Raw genomic sequence first — 20375 nt, 5'->3', positions numbered from 1 at the left:
AGCCAACACGGGGAAGTTGACTAATGAACGGTCCTCCGACTGTTCCCAGCCCTTTCGGACCTGCCGCTGGGAACGGCAATGGGCAGCAGGCCGGACAGAGGCGAGGGCAGACAGAGTCCTTAAACAGAAGACATCAGACGGGGCAGAAGCAGGCTGAAGCAAGACGGAGACATCAGGTCAAGGGCTGAAGCAAGACACAGGCAAGGTCCAGGCGAGCAGGAACTCCGATGCTGGGATACTCACATCCGAAGCCCCCTCGGCTGGCAGAAGCTCAAGAGCCCGTGGGACGAATCCCTCCTGTTGGCCACTCCAGGGCCCAACAGGACAGAAGGCTCAGGAACCAGGTCAAGGCAGAGACAGGTAGACATCCGGACAAGGGCTGAAGCAGACACTGTAGACAAGGCTGGACGGGAACATTGTACTGTCCATCAGGGCGCCCTACTCAGCCCGCCCGTGGGACTGAGTCGCGGACCACCCTGTCCCAGATGCGCCCTACACAGCCCAGGAAGGCTGGTCGCGGACCACGCTGAGAAGGAGGGTGCGGGGAAGACCCAGGCGAACAGGAACTCCGATGCTGGGATACTCACATCCGAAGCCCCCTTCGGCTGGCAGAAACAGGAGCAGACATCAGGAAACACGTCAAGGCAGACATCAGGAAACATGGAGGACCTGGATCGGCAAGGTTACAGACAACTGTAATGCACAATCTGCAGGCCGAAGACAAGCAGGAGTCGGAGTCACGGACCGGAGTCAAGGCAGGCTGAAGACAAGCAGGAGTCGGAGTCACGGACCGGAGTCAAGGCAGGCTGAAGACAAGCAGGAGTCGGAGTCACGGACCGGAGTCAAGGCAGGCTGACGACAAGCAGGAGTCGTAGTCATGGAGGACCTGGATCGGGAGAGGCCACAGGCAACTGTGTAACCCAATCCGTAGGCCGGGTGCAAGTGAACAGACAGTCCTTAAGTACTGGAGGTAGAAGGCAACTCCCTGGGAGGAGCTTGCCAGGACCGCCCACCGCTGGTCCTATAACTAGGGTAGAGAGCTGCGGGCCAGCCCCTAGGGAAGGGCGTCGCCCAACAGGAAGTCCAAACACTGAGGCATGCAAGCCACAGGCACAGCTAGGCCTCTCAGGCCCTGGAACAAGTCCCGGATGGAACACAGGCGAGGCCCTGGCTTCAAGGCGGCCTCTGGAGGAAGGTAAGAGACCTCCTGTAGCGCAGCAGCAGGGGGGATCGCAACAGCCGCATCTCAAAAAAGATATAATTGCGATGGAGAAGGTACAGAGAAGGGCTACCAAAATGATAAGGGAATGGAACAGCTCCCCTATGAGGAAAGACTAAAGAGGTTAGGACTTTTCAGCTTAGAGAAGAGACATCTGAGGGGGGATATGATAGAGATGTTTAAAATCATGAGAGGTCTAGAATGGGTAGATTACTCTTTCGGATAATAAAAAGACTAGGGGGCACTCCATGAAGTTAGCATGTGGCACATTTAAAACTAATCGGAGAAAGTTCTTCTTCACTCAATACACAATTAAACTCTGGAATTTGTTGCCAGAGGACATGGTTAGTTCAATTAGTATAGCTGTGTTTAAAAAGGATTGGATAAGTTCTTGGAGGAGAAGTCCATTACCTGCTATTAATTAAGTTGACTTAGAAAATAGCCACTGCTATATTACTAGCAAAGATAACATGAAATAGACTTCGTTTTTGGGTACTTGCCAGGTTCTTATGGCCTGGATTGGCCACTGTTGGAAACAGGGTGCTGAGCTTGATGGACCCTTGGTCTGACCCAGTATGGCATTTTCTTATGTTATGTTCTTACATTCTTTGCCTGAATTCAGTGTTTCCTGTTGGCTGAGTACAGTAATGGTTATATGTTATTAATTAAGTTTTTGCTAGTCTGTCCACAGTTGCTTTTGAAGAGAATACTGGCAGGCTGATGTCACTGCAGGGGTGACATCACTGCAGGGGTGACATCAGTTTGATCTGTCTCCATCTGCTGGTAGAGGTGCATAACCCACTTGTTCTGGATTCATCTGACTGTCCTTAAGAAAAGGAAATTATCAGGAAAATAGTAATTTCTCAGGGGCCAGGGTTGGGGTTGAGGTAGGAAAAATATAATACGTATGGAGATTTTAAATCCCTGTATGTATTTTACTGAGTGTCCTTTCCACCTGCAAATAAGATGAGTAGCAAAATACTTGCGTTCGCCACCATCTCCTGAATTTCCATCCAGGAACTCCACAAAGAATTATCCTTCGACAATGAGCTTGCAGCCTCCATGGGAAGACTGACAATTGCCTCCTTATATTTCTGATCTCTAACATCAGTACATTTGCTCAGCATACATGAAGATACAGCAATAATAACCACTAAGTGATTAGAATAAGCTCTTCCTTCTATAAAGGATGCCCATGAACCTCATATTGTCGTACTCTGTAACAGCAGATTGTGGAGGAGGGGAAGGAAGGGAAGGAGGCTTTTGAAAGGAGGATTGTAAGCAAGGAAAACGTTTTTCATACAAGGCGAGGGTTAGGGAAGTGGGTTCGCTGTTGCTGTGCAGTTGGACTAGTGAATTTTTGACTTTTTGGGTGGGGGGTCAAGAGCTGCCTATAAACATGGCCAGGGGGTGGGCAGAGGTCTCTAAAGAGGTGATTTATGAGGTTTTGGGGAGTGTTTTAGGCCGAGCTGGGCCATATCGCAATGTGATTTTTCATCGCGCCTTTGTGCCACAGTAAAAATCATGACATAATATTGCAACAAACGTTTGTCCGGGAGGGGCTTTGTAAATCTTCCTCTTAAACTGTCATCCCAGCTGCATACCATGAGAATGCAAGAAACTGATATCCACCACTTCACAAATGTAAACAAAAGCCATTATTGATGTTGATTTGTTGATGCTGATTTAGATGGTCTCAGGACTTTGTCCTAGATCTTGACTGAGATTTTAAGAAGAGAAATTTGGGAACCAAAGTCTAAGCAGATGGGGGTCCATGGGCGCCTAATTCCACAAACGTTCGGGCCCCCATTCTCAGGATCAGTGCTGTTTTGGTCTTGACTGCAGGAATTGCAAGCTTACTATCAAGGTCAATTAACGAGAAAACATTAAAAGAGGAACAAAAAGAAGCATCTTCACAATGACAAGAAATCAGTTGTGATTTGTTCTCACAGAACATGTAACATATCCCAATTATTTTTTACATCTTTTTTAGCCACCCAGTGATACGGCGGAATCTGCTTTCTATTCTCTTGTAAGGGAGCCAACAGCCATTGACCCAGATGGACTCTACGTCAACGCTATGCCTGCTCCAGTTTCAGGAAACCCCGCAATCCGTCATGAGGCGATGCAAAGTCAATGTGAGGTATGAGGAGAGATGATTACTACACAGATTCCACCGGAGATGGTTTCACTCAAAACTGGGCATTTGATAAAGTTTTCTTTTTTGAATTAGCATTTGAAATAAATTTACAATCAAGTAAATCATAGGTAATCACAGTCTACTACATAATTTACCAAGTGATTAAAATCATGAGAGGTCTAGAACGGGTAAATGTGAATCGGTTATTTACTCTTTCGGATAATAGAAGTACTAGGGGGCACTCCATGAAGTTAGCATGGGGCACATTTAAAACCAATCGGAGAAAGTTCTTTTCCTCTCAATGCACAAATAAACTCTGGAATTTGTTGCCAGGGGATGTGGTTAGTGCAGTTAGTGTAGATGAGTTTAAAAAAGGATGGGATAAGTTCTTGGAGGAGAAGTCCATTACCTGCTATTAATTAAGATGACTTAGAAAATAGCCACTGCTATTACTAGCAGCAGTAACATGGGATAGACTTAGTTTTTGGGTACTTGCCAGGTTCTTATGGCCTGGATTGGAGACAGGATGCTGGGCTTGATGGACTCTTCGTCTGACCCAGTATGGCATGTTCTTATCTAAATCAGAAACAGGCTAATGCCCAACATTAAAGGCTGATGTACCAATCCTCTGGATTTCCCATGAGTTACTAATCTTCTTCATGTACAACTTTGCTGCTTACAAAGGAATGTGTTACAAGTGTTCTCCAAGAACAGGCAGATGTTAGTTCTCACACATTGGTGACATCATCGGATGGAGCCTGGCATGGAACTTTGATCTCAAAGTACCTAGAACTTTCAAACATGCCCTACTGAGCATGTGCATCTGTAGTTATCACCCTGCCCCCTAGGCAGAGTCCCTCAGTTTACAATATAGCTAAAACTTATAGAAACCAACTCCCAGGGAAGTTGGGTGGATTTCATGAGGACTAACATCCTGCTGCCCTTGAAGAGCACCTGTTACAGGTACGCAACTCTGCTTTCTCTGAGGACAAGCAGGGTGGTAGTCCTCACACATGGGTGATTCCCAAGCTATAGGTTGTTTGAGCAGGAGTAAGCGGGAAACCGCATAGTGCTGAAAGCACCACCTCCCTCCCTTCTGCCTTTGAGGTAGCCGAACCACAAATGGATTGTTGGTGTTTGAGGTAGTTGTGGGTGGATCCTTGGGCTGGTGGCAGATGACCCTGCCCCCGGGGACGGGACCACCAGTCAGGCTCAGAGTATGGAGACAGACACACACTAGTTCTTTTATTAAACAGTATATTGAACCACCAGAGGTGGCAGTAGTGAGCTGGAAGTGCCCGGCAGGGCTGTAGTCCCTCAGGTACTGGAACAGCGATCCCAGGATGGCTGAGCTGTAGAGAAACTGAGTAGGCAGAGTATGCAGAGTTCAGGAACAGAGCCTTGATGTAACACTCACACAATAGTCTCTAGAAGTAGTCCAGGTGTTGGAATGAGTTAAGCCCTCGAGGAGCGAGTACCTGGTTCCAGGGAAAGCTCTGAGAGAGAGATGGTAACTCACTGGTGTAGTAGGCAGCGATGTCTTCCAAGCAGAGTAAGTATTCAGCAACCAGTTTGGGAATATGGGCCTTCGAGGAGTGAGTGCTGGTTCCTGACTGTGACCTGAAAAACAAAGAGAGAGCGAGGCCCCCGAGGAGTGGGTACCCCTGGTAAGTCCGAGGAGGCAGAGTAGTTTAGGCAAAGTAACCCTTTCCCTTGCTAACTTGATTCGTTAGCAATTTCTAAGACCTTATATATCCGGTACTGCTGATGTCATCTCAGGGGGACGCCCCTGAGGTTCACGCCCTTGCTGGAACATCAGTTGGGGCCGCGCCGCACGCGTGCCCTTAGACCCTTGTGAAACATGGCGGATTGCAGCATCGAGCCACTCTGGAGATGCCGGAGGAAGACGGCAGAATGACACTGCGGCAGCCAACCTTCCACTTGAGCAACAGGGAGTCGCCAAGGAGGTGAGGAGGGCAGAGTGGAGACATCAGGCAGCGACAGTTACAACAGGGATCTAGGTGGGAAAAGAGTTGGGTTCTACTAAGAGAAAACCATAGAAAACCCCAATGCAAAGCAGAGGTGTCTAAGGCAGGGGGTGTTGCAAATGCCAGCAAGAAACATATTCCACATACTCTGAAAAATATTACAAACAGGGTTTTGGATTAGTAAACCCTGATACCAATAGTAAGTTTAAAACCTCCTGGATACAAGAAAAGGTACAGAGAAGCAAAAAAGAGAAGAACTCTTGGATGAAGACCGCATAGATTCCTTTGGTATTATAAGACAATCGAAAACCTAACTGGGGCCCAAGAGCTCCCCAGAAAGAAACTGCGGTCCCCTCTCATCTGAAGGACAGAACGCATCTGCAGAAGTGCGCCCATGTTTGGCTGATAGGCACAATGGGCAGAAAAGCCCAAGCAATGCTTGGAAGAATAATCAGCAACAATGGAAGGGTCTTCGACAGACCCTACGTGCCAAACTACCAGACATAGCTGATGAAGCAGGACAGCGTCAAGAGTTTCAGGGGAGGAAAGGCAATCCCTGAAATGGGATCGCTAGCCCAAACCCTCAAGCAGGGAGTTAAGCTAGGATTGAAGCTCAATTGCACTGCACCCTGTCAGGGGCAGGCCTAGCCATCCTATGTACAGGCTAGTTTAGGTGAGCAGGAAGGCACTTTGGATAATTTAGTGAAGTGAGAAAAGCTAAAGGCAATACTGGGCAGAACTTGGCAAAAAGAAAAAAAAAACCCAGGGAAAAAGTGGTGTTTTGTTCCCTGCAAGTATATACACTAAGATATATATATATCTTATATATATGACACGAATGCCCGAGCTTTTTTCCCCCTCCCCTCAACATTCCAACTGGTAGTCGGAAAGAGCAAAGAACACAAGGCAGATTGCTGGGCTGCAGGCGTAAGAAAAAGCTGCTGGGCTGTATATCTCAACCCCAACTGAATAACTCACTGATTCCAGTAAGGAGTTACCTCCTGAGGCTTGGAAAGGCTGAAAATGAGCACCCCCCCCCCCCTTTCCAGGAAAGAAATCCAGAAACCTTCCACCAAGAGACAAAAAGGCAGGGATGCCCCGTGCAAACCCTTGTAGAACAGGATTTCTTCACCGGCCTGGAAACTCTAAGGGTAGCAGGGCAAGGTCAGTGTGATCTAGGAACAGACTGACCACCAATCTGGCTCAAGTATCAATACCTCAGCCATGAATACATATACGTCCCCCCCCCAAGGAAGCATGCGGTCCAGTAAATGGAACTGATGCACAAGCCAGGACTCTCCTGTCCTCAGACAGGGTTATCCCTAACATGGGGAAATTTGGTTGCGGTGGCTTGCAAGCTAAAGAGTAGCACCTTTGTTGCGGGGTCCCTATTCCCCCCACTCCCTCAGCCATGGATAAGGTGAGAGCTTGAGAGGCAATCTTGCCAATTAAATGGATTAGAACCCTCCTCACTGAGGTAGGGTCCTGCAGGTGAGAATGACTGGCAATAAAGGTCATCCACACAAAATGTCCATTGAGCTCAGCAGGTATCAAAGGTGATTCCAGGATGAGAGAAACCCCTAATCTTTACCGGGGTGCTACCCCAAAGAGGAGAACCTGAGTAAGATGGAGAGACTGAATCTGGAATAGCTCCCTCGTGAAATAGACCTGCAGTGCCTTAGGAGGACCTAAGAAGAGTGCCATCTCTCGACCTGCTCTCAGGATCAAGTGGGGAACAGAAAGCGACTGCCAGTCAGAGCAGTAAAATACCTTCCCCGGGAAATAGAACAAGGGCCACCCCCTGTAGGGATGGACAACCAGGCATCCAGAGGGTGCCAATAAGGTCGCCTCTGGAAACCTAGTCATATCTTCCTTCCCTGAAGAGACAGGAAAGCAATGGAGATCAGGGCCTCCTGATTCTGATAAACCTTCCAATTCTCCAGGTGGGAGTTGGGTTACTGTCACTGACTGCTGAGGTTCATAAGCGATCAAATCTGCCACTTGCAGCCCCCTTTAGATGGGGTAAGCCAACTCAGTGATCAATGGAGGGACCCCAGCAAAAATTATCCAATGACCACTGCGGCCATTCCTTAATGTCCGCCGGTCCTGGCTTACAAGGAGATGCAGCAATTCAAAAGAATTGAGGCTACAGTTCAGCGATAGACCTGCAAGGAACAGAGCCCCAGGGCTTACCCAAGAATGGGATTCCTTACATGGGAGTAGTCTTTCTTCTGAAGGTTGGGATGACTCCCGACACTACCCTCCTGGTATCAACTCCCATAGGGGTTTGACCAGGAACGCAGTTTTAGGTCAGTCCTGTGGCTGTGGAGCACAACTTATTGTGCTTGTCACAAGGGAAACACATACACTAGAGGGCAACTGGAAGAATAGTGCCCTCTACTGTAAAAATGTGATGACCAGTACTCACAAAATGGTATTCCATCCTATAGATGGCGACACTCCTACAAACCCACTTGTCGTGCTTGTGAGTAGAATCCCACAGCACAGCAAGGATCGAGCACCACCTGTTCGTCATAGGCTGCGCCCTGCCAAAAAGCAATCACAGAGTGTATGATAGCGCTTTCCTCTGAAGTGTTCCCTAGCAACCTATGGTGCAGACCAGATGAGGAAACTCCTATCTTGAAGTGACAATGGCAGAACCCTGGCATTTCCGTATACTGCACCTCCAGAGAGAATGCCACCTGCTAGCACCTGAAGCATTTGGAGGAGTGGGCATGCTGCGCTCTACTGACACACTAACTCCTAATGGAGTAAATAGGACCAGTGTGACATCGGCATCCCCAGTACCACTGGGGCTCTGATTATGTCGTGGTGATGGTGGGTGGTGGTCTATAGCAACTCCCCCATGGTACCCCCAGTACCTGATAATACTCCAAAAGCTGAACACAGCCTTTGAAATGGCATCGTGAATGGCTCACCACCCTTTATTGTGTAACATCAGCAGCAAAGTCCATGGTGACCAAAGATGCCCATGGTGCTCTGCAGTAGTGTCCTGTGGCATCCATATCAACTGGTGCCCACCTTGGTGATGGCACCAGTTGATATGGATGCCACAGGCCTATAGTGATGGCACCAGTTGATATGGATGCCACAGGCCTATAGTGTACTCGCACTCACCAATGATGGATCGCATCCATGGCACCAAATGATGCTGTGCACAGGGCTTTGACAACGCTTGACTGTGATACAAGCTTGACCAGCTCAACAGTACACTGCGCCATCAACAGCACTCCAGGCACCTGCAGATGTCGACAGCCCAATGGCATCCTCAGTACCACCAGTCCCTCAACATATGTTGAGGGACTGGTGGTACTGAGGATGCCAATGGTGCCTGAAGGCAGAAACTCTGTAGCCCCAACATGGTATCGACACATTGCATCGGTGCCCAAAGGAACCGATGACTGCCAGCACCATAGGCGGTTCCCTTCAGTTCAACTAAACTCCCGAGGGCATCGATGCCATAAGCTTGATGGAGTCCCTTGCCAGTGACTGTGGCTGATAGCCATGACAGCAAACCTAGCACTCATTAGTGCCAAGTCTGCATAAAGCCTGGCAGGGCCTCAGATGCCTCATGATCCCAGCGGTTCAGGGCCCCCGAGATCAGTGGCATTCATGGTGCCCGATAGCTATAGGCCAGTGATGGGACAGCACAATGCCTCTCGGTGCCCCTTCTGGATAGTGCAAAGGAGACTCAAGGGGCCTGGATCCTGGATGCCTCAGTGCTCCAGGGTGCCTTGGGTCAATGGCATCCCTAGACTCGACAGCACCAAGATCTAAGGTCTGAAACCCCTGGCACCTGAGGGCTTCAATGGCACTTGAGGGCTCTCAGGAAACAGGGTGGCCTCAAGGGTGACCAGGGTGCTCAATGGCAATCCCGGTGCCTCATTCATAATGCTCGACATCATCGAGAGCAGCAATGAATGGCATTGCTGGCCAACATGCCCGAAGGCCTCCATGGCGATCCCGCACCTGGACAGCATCGAGGGCATCGATAGTATCGAGGGCAGTTCAGATAGCATCAAGGATGACTCTGGTACTCGATGACAGTCCTGGTCCCTGACGCGGTCTGGACTGTGACACTAGAGGCTGCTGTCGCCACTCTGCCGCATCGAGACCCAAGGTGCTTGATGATGCAAAGTTCGATGTCGTTCCTCCTGTGCATCAATAGCGCATGGTGCCTGATGTGCCTGCAGCGCTAGCTAATGCTTATGGTACCAAAGGTCCAGCCTGCAAGTTCAAAGTGTGCTCTGCGCATTTGATGGCCCTTAAGGCATCAAGGGCAGACACGCACCTCAATGGTGTCAAGGGTGACCATGATGCCTAATGGCAGTCCTGGTTCCTGATGCAGTCCTGACCTTGATATGTTAGACCATCAGTGCACTGGCACAGGTGTGCTCGGGTAACTGATACTGGGCATGGCACTGAAAGTGCAGCAGCAGCAAGCTGCTTGCCTAGGCTCCTGCTCACCCTCTCTCACAAGGAGACTGCACTGCCATCATAGGCAAGCAGCAAGGAAGGCTACATCATCTGGGGCTCCTGCCCATGGAGACCACTTCCTTTGAATGTGGGGAGGATAAGCTTTCCCACACGCAGGAATGGTGTGATATTCACTGTCCAAACCTCCATCGATGCTGAATGATCGGTGAAACGGCATGGAACTCCTGCCCGGGTAGAACCCAGGCAAGTCCCCGGGCTCAGCAGCTTACACGGATCACCCAGGGACTGCGTTCAGTCAGTCCTGCCAGCACCCGACAAAGCTACAAAAACAGACAGATCAAGGTGAGGACACAGAAACTAAACTGCAGATGCAGTATTTATTTAACAAGGGATAGAATTAGACTCTGCCAGGCTGCACAGTGACTAAGGCCCTCCATGCAGCTGGCAGACAGAGGAAAAAAGGGAAAAGAAATTGTACCATAAGGTAAAGGAAAAGAAAAATAGTTGCAGTTCTAGAAAAAAAAAAATCACATTACAACAACTGTGAGCAGAGAGCAAAGCTGAATACAGTGACACACTCGACACCCGAGACTACATGGCTCTGCATGAACAAAAAGAGACTGATGGACTGAGCCTAGGGGGCAGGGTGATGATTTCAGCTGCACATGCTCAGTAGGGCATGTTTGAAAGTTCTAGAATCTTTGAGATCAAGGTTCCAGGCCGGCCTCCATCCGATGATGTCACCCATGTGTGAGGACTGCCATCCTGCTTGTCCTCAGAGAAAAACGAGAATTTTAAGTTACCAAAACTTTATCTTAAAAGAAAATTTTCCAGCTGGGAAGGGTCAGAAAAGACAGTTGTGTCCTCTTTATAAATCAAAAGTGTCACAGGGCAGTGAGCTGCAATCAGGGAGCTCCCCTGCAGAAGCAGGACAGGACCGCAGGGCCGGACTGGAGCTGCTCTTCTGCCTAACCAGTCCCCCTTAAAAAATGGCGCGGGCCATCCATTGCTCCTACCATGTGACAGGGGCTGGCCAATGGCACTGATAGCCCCTGTCACATGGTATGGGCAAAGGGCCATCAGTGCCATTTTGTTTACTGGCAGCTGACAGCCCAAGAAGGGGACATCACTCCCGGGATCCCTGCTGGACCACCAGGGACTAGGCAAGTTTTGGGGGGGTCGGGAAGGTGGGGGATTTTAAATAATTAGATGTGAAGGGTTGGGGTGGGTTTGGGATTTTTTTTTCTGTGTGATCTTTCTCCCCCCCCCCCCCCAACCGCAACGAAATAGGAAATATCATCTATATTTCCTATTTCATGTAAAACAAATGCACATCCCTAAAGCTCATACCACAATAGGGAAAATTTGATCTGGCAGACCATTGAAGCAAACTACCCTATTTTTAAAGTATAATTTGAGCACCGTGTTTCTCTCAGCTTCCAAATGAAGGTGGCCTATAGAATGGCCCTTGAAAGCTTTGAACAATGCTGCTGTTAAGCTTTGCAGCTCGCAGATCGGCCCCCATGAGTCGTTGCCCTTATTTATTTGATTTATATTCTGCTTTCCCCCGCACCTCAGTAACCTGGCCAACCCTGCAATGCCGACGGCTCTCCGCATCTTGTCCTCCACCGATGTTGACTGCCACAGTAGCAGTGAAGGACGCTGCCATTCTGTCCCAACCATGGCTTCCTCCAGGCACACACACATGCACAACATGCTTGTTTACAGGGTCCATGGCGGTAAAATCCCCATGGCTCCCTCTGATGATGCCAGCAAGGCCTGCTCAGACACCTCAACGGTGCCTTTGCAATGTCTCTCCTGTTTTGCAGTGCATGTGGCCAGCATTCCTGAATTCCTGCTTCTCCAGCATTGTCTTCTCCTGCCTCGCCCAGCCTTGCCCTCCTTCTCCAGCTTTCTGTGTCCATCTCGTTCAGCCGCTGCTATTACTGGCATCAGTAGCATGGGACCTTCTTGGTGTTTGGGTAATTGCCAGGTTCTTGTGGCCTGGTTTGGCCTCTGTTGGAAACAGGATGCTGGGCTTGATGGACCCTTGGTTTGACCCAGTATGGCAATTTCTTACGTTCTTATGTTCTTATCAGGATTTGTTATACTCTGGTTATACCCACATCTCCTCTGGCTCTGTTTTATCCCTGTTATACTGCAGCTCATCAGGGTCTGTTATATCCCTGTTATACTGCAATTCATCAGAGACTGTTATACTCTGGTTATACCCACAGCTCCTCCAGCTCTGTTATATCCCGGCTCTGTGTGCAGTTTCTCAGTCTCTGCTGTATCCGTTACACTGCAGTTCATCAAGGTCTGTTATATCCCTGTTATACTGCAGTTTCTCAGGGTTTGTTACATCCCTGTTATACTGCAGCTCCTCAGGCTCAGTTATATCCCTGTTATACTGCAGCTCCTTAGGGTCTGTTACATCCCTGTTATACTGCAGCTCCTTAGGGTCTGTTACATCCCCTTTATACTGCAGCTCCTCAGGCTCTGTTATATCCCTGTTATACTGCAGCTCCTTAGGGTCTGTTACATCCCTGTTATACTGCAGCTCCTCAGGCTCTGTTATATCCCTGTTATACTGCAGCACCTCAGGCTCAGTTATATCCCTGTTATACTGCAGCTCCTTAGGGTCTGTTACATCCCTGTTATACTGCAGCTCCTTAGGGTCTGTTACATCCCCTTTATACTGCAGCTCCTCAGGCTCTGTTATATCCCTGTTATACTGCAGCTCCTCAGGCTCTGTTATATCCCTGTTATACTGCAGCACCTCAGGCTCTGTTATATCCCTGTTATACTGCAGTTTCTCAGGGTTTGTTACATCCCCTTTATACTGCAGCTCCTCAGGCTCTGTTATATCCCTGTTATACTGCAGTTTCTCAGGGTTTGTTACATCCCCTTTTACTGCAGCTCCTCAGGCTCTGTTATATCCCTGTTATACTGCAGCTCCTTAGGGTCTGTTACATCCCCTTTATACTGCAGTCCATCAGGATCTGTTATACTCTGGTTATACCCGCAGTTTCTCAGGTTCTGTTACATCCCTGTTATACTGCAGTTCATCAGGGTCTGTTTTACCCTGGTTATAGCCGCAGCTGCTCAGGCTCTATTATATCCCAGCTCTGCCTGCTGTTTCTCAGGCTCTGCTCTATCCTGGCTCTATCCACAGCTCCTCAGCCTGTTACATAACCTGCCTGAACCTGCTGTCTTTCTGGTATACCCCAGCTCTGCGTGCAGTTTCTCAGGGTCTGTTGTACCCCTGTTATACTGCAGTTCATAAGGGTGTGTTATGGTCTGCTTATACTGCAGCTCCTCACTATATCTCGGCTCTGCGTGCAGTTTCTCAGGCTCTGCTCTATCCTGGCTCTACCCACATCTCCTCAGCCTGTTACATAACCTGCCCGTACCTGCTGTTCTTCAGTCTTGGATGTGTCCCTTCCATACTGATCTAGTCCATGTTGTTGCTAAAGTGCTTCGCATGCTATTTACTTCCCAAGTTTGGTCTTTCTTAATTAATGATGGGTTTTTTTTAGGTAACTCCTAGAAGAACCGAAGATGTTTGTTATTCAACTCTGTTGCTTCCAGTCAATCCTCACCTAGAAAATATGAACAATGCAAGATCCCCACAGGCAAAAACCCCAGGAGAAGTAACTTACTCTGAGCTTCAACTGGATTAAACTAAACAGTGGTCACAGGATTACCCTTTCCCACGGAAGAGAGGGGAATACTGGAATACTCCATGGATCTGTACTGGGACCAGTGTTTAACATATTCAATAATGACTTAGAAAAGGCAATAAAGAAGTGATCAAATTTGCACATGAAACTAAAATATTCAAAACAGTAAAAATATGAAGCCTGCATGGCATTGCAGGAGGACCTTGTGAGATGGGCATTTAAACGGCAGATGAAATTAGATGTGAACAAATGCAATTTTTATTTTCATCATAACAGTCTCAATAAAGGTAGAAATGGCGTTGGTCGATATAACACAAATGAGTGAATATTGTAACTTAGTATATATCTTTTATGGATATAATGATTAATTTGAGCTAACAATACACACCGAAGAACTATTTTTTTAAGAAAATGATCAGCATGTGGATTTTTCATCTTTTCACAGGAAGGGAATATAAAGAAAAAAAGATAAAAAGCATGTATCGCACACACTCTGCCAAGCTAATCTTAGTTATCGATATTAACTCGGGATATGTGAAATTTGTTGACACCATGTATCTCTGTTTATTGCAACAATGTAGAAATCCCATTGAGACAATGTGTCTGGTAGAGAAGGAATATTGAATGTGATCCTTGAAACACCACTGAGAAAGCCTGTCTGATTATTAAGGTATATTGTGTTGAGCACCCCGTCCGCCCCTGACCCGCGCACAGGCCTGCTCACCTCATTGGCTCCTCTGCTGGTCATGGGTCGGCCTCCCCAGCGGCAGCCGTGAGGTCCTCCAGGCCTCGGTGTCCCGCAGCGGCGGTCGCCGGGCCTTCCGCTATGCACCAGGCCTCACGTCGGAGTTCAGTGTCTCCAGTAGCGTTGGCCACACCCCTACGCACGTGCCCGCGCTCTGCTTAGTCTCTTGTAGGGCCAAGGATGGGTCCTAGCTCGGCAGCGCGCCCTGATTGATTGCCCAATATAAGGAATTTCCTGCCTACACTTCCTCGCCTTGGCAAACGGGTCGACACTGTATGTGTGCTAGTTTGCCTCTGCATTCATAGTCTTGTCACAGTCTCGTTCCAGTCTTGTTCCAGTCTTGTTCCAGTCTTGTTCCAGCCTTGTCCCAGTGTCCTTCCATTCCAGTGTCCATCTGTCTCGTCTCCCCAGGTAGTACCCTCGGACTGTCTCTCTGGTACTGACCTTAGCCTGTTCCTCGACCATTCTGCCTGCTGCCTGGATCCTGACCTCTGCCTGCTTTGTGACCTCATCTGACCTCTGGAACCTGACCTCTGCCTCGTTGACTACTCCTCGGACTGATCCTCGGATTCTGACTTCAGCTGCCCTTGACCACGCCTCTAATTCTGGCTCTGTCCCTTGCCTTGTCATTGCCTACATTGTTCTGGTCCTCCTTGCTCCATCAGACCCACAGCCTCGAGACCGACCACGCTCCCTTGTTGTCCGTGAGCATGCCTGTCTACTACCTCTCCAGGAGAGCCAGTGAGGCCCACCTAAGTCCAAGCGGCACGGGTCTCTACGGGCTCCACCTGGGGGGACTGCGGGCTTCCAGTGGTGAAGCTCATCCTAGTTTCTGTCTCCTCCAGTGCTCTGACCCCTGGGGTCAGGTGCTTCCTGGTCCCTACCAGTGCACAGTTCTCCACTGTTCCAGGACAAGGATACACCCCAGAGTGCAACAGATTGCCAAGGCCATGGACTCAGCAGAGCCTCCCGCCTCCAGGGCCCTTCCGGGTTTGGCTGCCACAGTCCAAGAACTTCACAGAGCTTTGACATCACTAGCCTCTTCAGTGGAAGAGTTTTGTTCACAGCTGTGAGATATCGCTCTGGCCAATCCCATGGGCCTATCGGCCTCTGTGCTTTCCAAAGCATCGTTGGCTTTCCCTGCACCTCCTCGATACAATGGGGACCCATGTTCCTGTCGTGGCTTCCTCAATCAGTGCTTCATGCAATTTGCACTGCAACCCTCCTTGTTCCTGAAGGAAACCATTAAAGTGGCCTTCATCCTTTCCCGCCTGGAAGGGAAGGCTCTTGCGTGAGCCTCTCCCTTATGGGAATGCTCTGATCCTGTACTCTTCAAGTTATCGGAGTTTATTGCTCCCTTCAAGCAGACCTTCAGAGATCCAGCTTGTCAAGCTGTAGCCAGTAGGGATGTGCATCGTTTTTCTAATGAATTGAAATATTATACGATATTTCTAAATTTGTTAATATATCGGGTAAAAAAAGAAACGATCATTTTCCCCCCCGAATTTTCGTAAAAATCATTTTTCGGATTAGTGCGCGCTAACGGGAGTTAGTGCGCTAAACTCATGTTAGCGCGCACTAACAAAAAAACTTTTATTTTTGTTATTTTTTTGTTACTGTTTGCTATTTTTGTTAATGCACGCTAACATGAGTTAGCGCGCACTAACCCAAAAAATGATTTTTCACTAAAAAAAAAACAAAAACAGGGATCCATGGGAAAACAAGATTTTCACGTGGCCAGATGAACCCAAAAGTGGGAACGATTGGGCACCCGATTCACATGCCTAGTAGCCAGCCATAATCTACTCCACCTCTGTCAAGGGTCATGGATCCTCTCTGAGTATATGGTGTTCAGGATTCTGGCTTCTGAGCTCGGGTGGCAAGAAGATTGTCTGCAAGCCATCTTCCTAGATGGACTCTCCAGCACTCTCAAAGATGAAATTTCCATCTGTAAGACTCCTACGTCTCTAGAGGACTTGATTTCCCTCACCGGGAAGATCGACCATCGTCTCCAACAAAGGCGCCTAGAGATAAAGGCTTCCTGCTCTCCTACACCGTGTCCCACTTATGTTCAGAACCCTCCAACCAAGACTCCAGTGCCACCACCCTCTCCTGAAGTGGAACCCATGGAGGTGAACTTTGGGTGACTGTCTGCAACTGAACATCTCCGTCGGAGGAAGGAGGGTCTTTGCCTTTACTGTGGCACTTCCGGACATCTTCGGCAATCTTGTCCGGCTTATCCAGAAAACTGCAAAGCTTGTGCCTGGTGGGGGTCCTGAGCTTAGATGTTATTGTCACTGGCCTTCAACTCTTGCTTCCTGTCTCTCTGGGCATCAAGGCCCACTCCTTCACCACCATTGCTCTTGTCAATACAGGAGCAAGAGGCAGTTTCATCATGGATGACATTGTCAAGCTTCTGAACATTTCTCTTCAGCCATTAGATGTGAGTCTTCATATCACCTCCATTCAAGGAGAACATCTTCCATGGCTCATCACCCATTGAACAATGGCTGTCCGTCTTACCATGGTCACTCTCCAGATGGAGGAGATGTCCTTCTATGTGTTAAAATGTTCTACACATCCAGTTATCCTGGGGCTGCCCTGGCTCCAGTTCCATGAACCCCAGTTCAATTGGCATTTCCTGCAGCTGGTACAGTAGGTCTCCAAATGCCAGAAGACATGTCTATTTCAAGTATCTCCAGTAGTTTCTGTCCTGAAGTCTACCACTCTATCTGGTTTGCCTGCACAGTATGTTGACTTTGAAGACATCTTCTCGAAGCAGAAGGCGGCTACCTTGCCTCTGTTACGCAAGTTCAATTGCTCTATAGACCTTCTGCCGGGCACCATGCCTCCCAAAGGCAGAACGTATCCATTGTCTCATCCAGAAACCCTAGCCAGGTCTGAATATATCAGAGAACCTAGAAAAGGGGTTCATTCAACCACCTGAGTCCCCTGCGGGGGAAGGCTTTCTTCATCAAGAAAAAGGACGGCAGTTTACACCCTTGTATTGACAACAGAGGGATCAATGCCATAACCCGTAAAGACCGTTACCTACTGCCCCTTATCAGCGAGCTGTTTGACCGCCTACAAGGGGCATGGATCTTCACCAAGTTGGATCTGAGGGATGCATAAAATTTAGTATGCATCCAACCTGAAAATATTTGGAGAACCACATTCAATACAAGGGATGGTTACTATGAATACACCCTGATGCCCTTTGGGCTATGCAATGCCCCAACAGTCTTTCAATGCCTTATAAATGAAATACTCCGAGACATCTTATACTTCTTCATAGTCGTATAACTTGATGACATCCTGATCTTTTCTAAAAACCTGGAATCCCATTGAGATCATGTTTGGACTATCCTCCAACGTCTAAGAGAAAACCATCTTTATGCCAAGTTAGAGAAGTACCTCTTCGAATGAAATCGCTTACCCTTCTTAGGGTACATCATATCTGATTCAAGTTTTTCCATGGACCCAAGCAAAGTCCAGAGGATCCGAGACTGGCCCCATCCAGTAGGCCTATGTGTCTTACAATGCTTCCTTGGCTTTACTAATTATTACCAGAGCTTCATTGCCAATTATTCTACCCTAGCTGCTCCACTCACCGTCATGACCAAGAAAGGGGTTGAACTCCCAAAGCACAATCCGCCTTTCAGACACTCAAAGAAGCTTTCTGTTCTGGTCCTTGTCTTCAGCATCCAGACCCAAGACGTCCATTCATTGTAGAAGTTGACACCTCTGCGATTGGAGCAGGAGCCATCTTAAGCCAGTATTTTCCCAAAGGTAAATTGTTACCTTGTTCTTTCTACTCACACAAGTTCTCTCCCACAGAGCAGCACCACACCGTTGGTGACCAAGAACTTCTTGCTGTCAAGTTGGCACCCCTGGTTGGCACCCCTGGTTGGAAGGGGTACAACACAAGTTTACCATTTTTACCGATCATAAGAATCTTGAGCACCTTAAAGAAGCTCAACTCCTGAATCCTCAACAAGCCCGATAGGTGCCCTTCTTTGAATGGTTCAACTTCATTCTCTGTTATTGCCCAGCTTCCAAGAACCTCTGTGCTGACGCACTCTCCAAATCCTTTGAACCTGTGGATGCCCCTGAAGTCCCCAGTTACATTATAAATCCCGCCTGCGTATCTCTTGCCATGACCACAACAGTCGCAGCTGGGAAAACTGTCGTTCCACGTAGATTGCGTGAGCGAGTTCTGAACTGGGCTCATGATTCCAAGCTGGCAGGACACCTGGGTCATCTCTGTTGAATTATCTTTCAGAAATTAAAAAGATGCCATTTTCTTCTGGCAGTGAACCAGTTCAAGAAGAAGTGACAGATCAAACCATAACATACCTGCACAAAGGAAATCCTCGAATGCTGTGGCTGTCCATCCAGGACCTATGTCCCTACAAGAGCTTGACCTCTATCCTCGAATGCTGTGCCTGTCTGTCCAGGCCTTATGTACCTAAAAAGGCTTGACCTCTATCCTCAAATGCTGTGCCTACCTGTCCATCCAGGCTTTACGTCCCTATGAGGGCTTGACCTCTATCCTTGATTGTTGTGCCTGTCCATCCAGGCTTTGTCCCTAAATGGGCTTGACCTCTATCCTCAAATGCTATGCCTGTCCATCCAGGCTTTACGTCTCTACAAGGGTTTGACCTCTAATGCTTTGCCTGTCTGTCCAGGCTTTATGTCCCTACAAGGGCTTGACCTCTGATGCTGTGCCTGTCCATCCATATTTGGAATGTAAGAACATAAAAAGCTGTCTTCAGATCTTGCTTCATAAATGGCGGTCTCTATTGCTCTAAAAGCATCCTCTGTTGAATTAACTTTCAGAAATGAAAAAGATGGCATGTTCTTCTGGCAGTGAACCAGTTCAGGAAGAAGTGACAGATGAAACCACAACATACCTGCACAAAGGAAATCCTCGAATGTTGTGCCTGTCCATCCATGCCTTATATCCCTACAAGGGCTTGACCTCTAATGCTGTGCCTGTCCATCCAGGATTTACACCCCTACGAAGGCTTAACCTTTATCCTTGATTGCTGTGCCTGTCTGTCCAGGCCTTATGTCCCTAAAAGGGATTGACCTCTATCCTCATTTGCTGTGCCTGTCCATCCAGGTCTTATGTCCCTGTGTGGGCTTGGCCTCTATCCTTGATTGCTGTGCCTGTCTGTCCAGGCTTTACGACTCTACAAGGGTTTGACCTCGAATGCTGTGCCTGTCCATCTAAGCCTTATATCCCTACAAGGTCTTGACCTCTAATGCTATGCCTATCCATCCAGGATTTATATCTCTACAAGGGTTTGACCGTGAATGCTGTAGCTGTCTGTCCAGGCCTTATGTCCCTATGTGGGCTTGACCTCTGTCCTCGATTGCTGTGCCTGTCCATCCAGAATTTATGTCACTATGTGGGCTTGACCCCTATCCTCGATTGCTGTGCCTGTCTGTCCAGGCCTTATGTCCCTACGTGGGCTTGACCTTTATCCTCGAATGCTGTGCCTGTCCATCCAGGATTTATGTCCCTATGTCTAGAACGGGTAGATGTGAATCAGTTATTTACTCTTTCGGATAGAGAAAGACTAGGGGACACTCCATGAAGTTAGCGTGTGGCACATTTAAAACTAATCGAGAAAGTTCTTTTTGACTCAATGCACAATTAAACTCTGGAATTTGTTGCCAGTTACTATAGCTGTGTTTAAAAAAGGATTGGATAAGTTCTTGGAGGAGAAGTCCATTACCTGCTATTAATTGAGTTGACTTAGAAAATAGCCACTGCTATTACTAGCAACGGTAACATGGAATAGACTTAGTTTTGGGTACTTGCTCGGTTCTTATGGCCTGGATTGGCCACATTTGGAAACAGGATGCTGGGCTTGATGGACCCTTAGACTGACCCAGTATGGCATGTTCTTATGTCCCTACCTGGGCTTGACCTCTATCCTCGATTGCTGTGCCTGTCTGTCCAGGCCTTATATCTCTTCAAGAGCTTGATATCTATCCTTGAATGCTGTGCCTGTCTGTCCAGGCTTTATGTCCCTTAAAGGGCTTGACCTCTAATGCTGTGCCTGACCATCCTGGAGCCCTTTCCTGCTCAAAGGAAAGGGAACTCTCCCCGGGGTAGCCAGCCAGCTTATCT

This window comes from Rhinatrema bivittatum, chromosome 1 (assembly GCF_901001135.1).
Source record: "Rhinatrema bivittatum chromosome 1, aRhiBiv1.1, whole genome shotgun sequence".
In the NCBI taxonomy this organism is placed as follows: domain Eukaryota; kingdom Metazoa; phylum Chordata; class Amphibia; order Gymnophiona; family Rhinatrematidae; genus Rhinatrema; species Rhinatrema bivittatum.
This window is presented reverse-complemented; position numbering follows the sequence as displayed.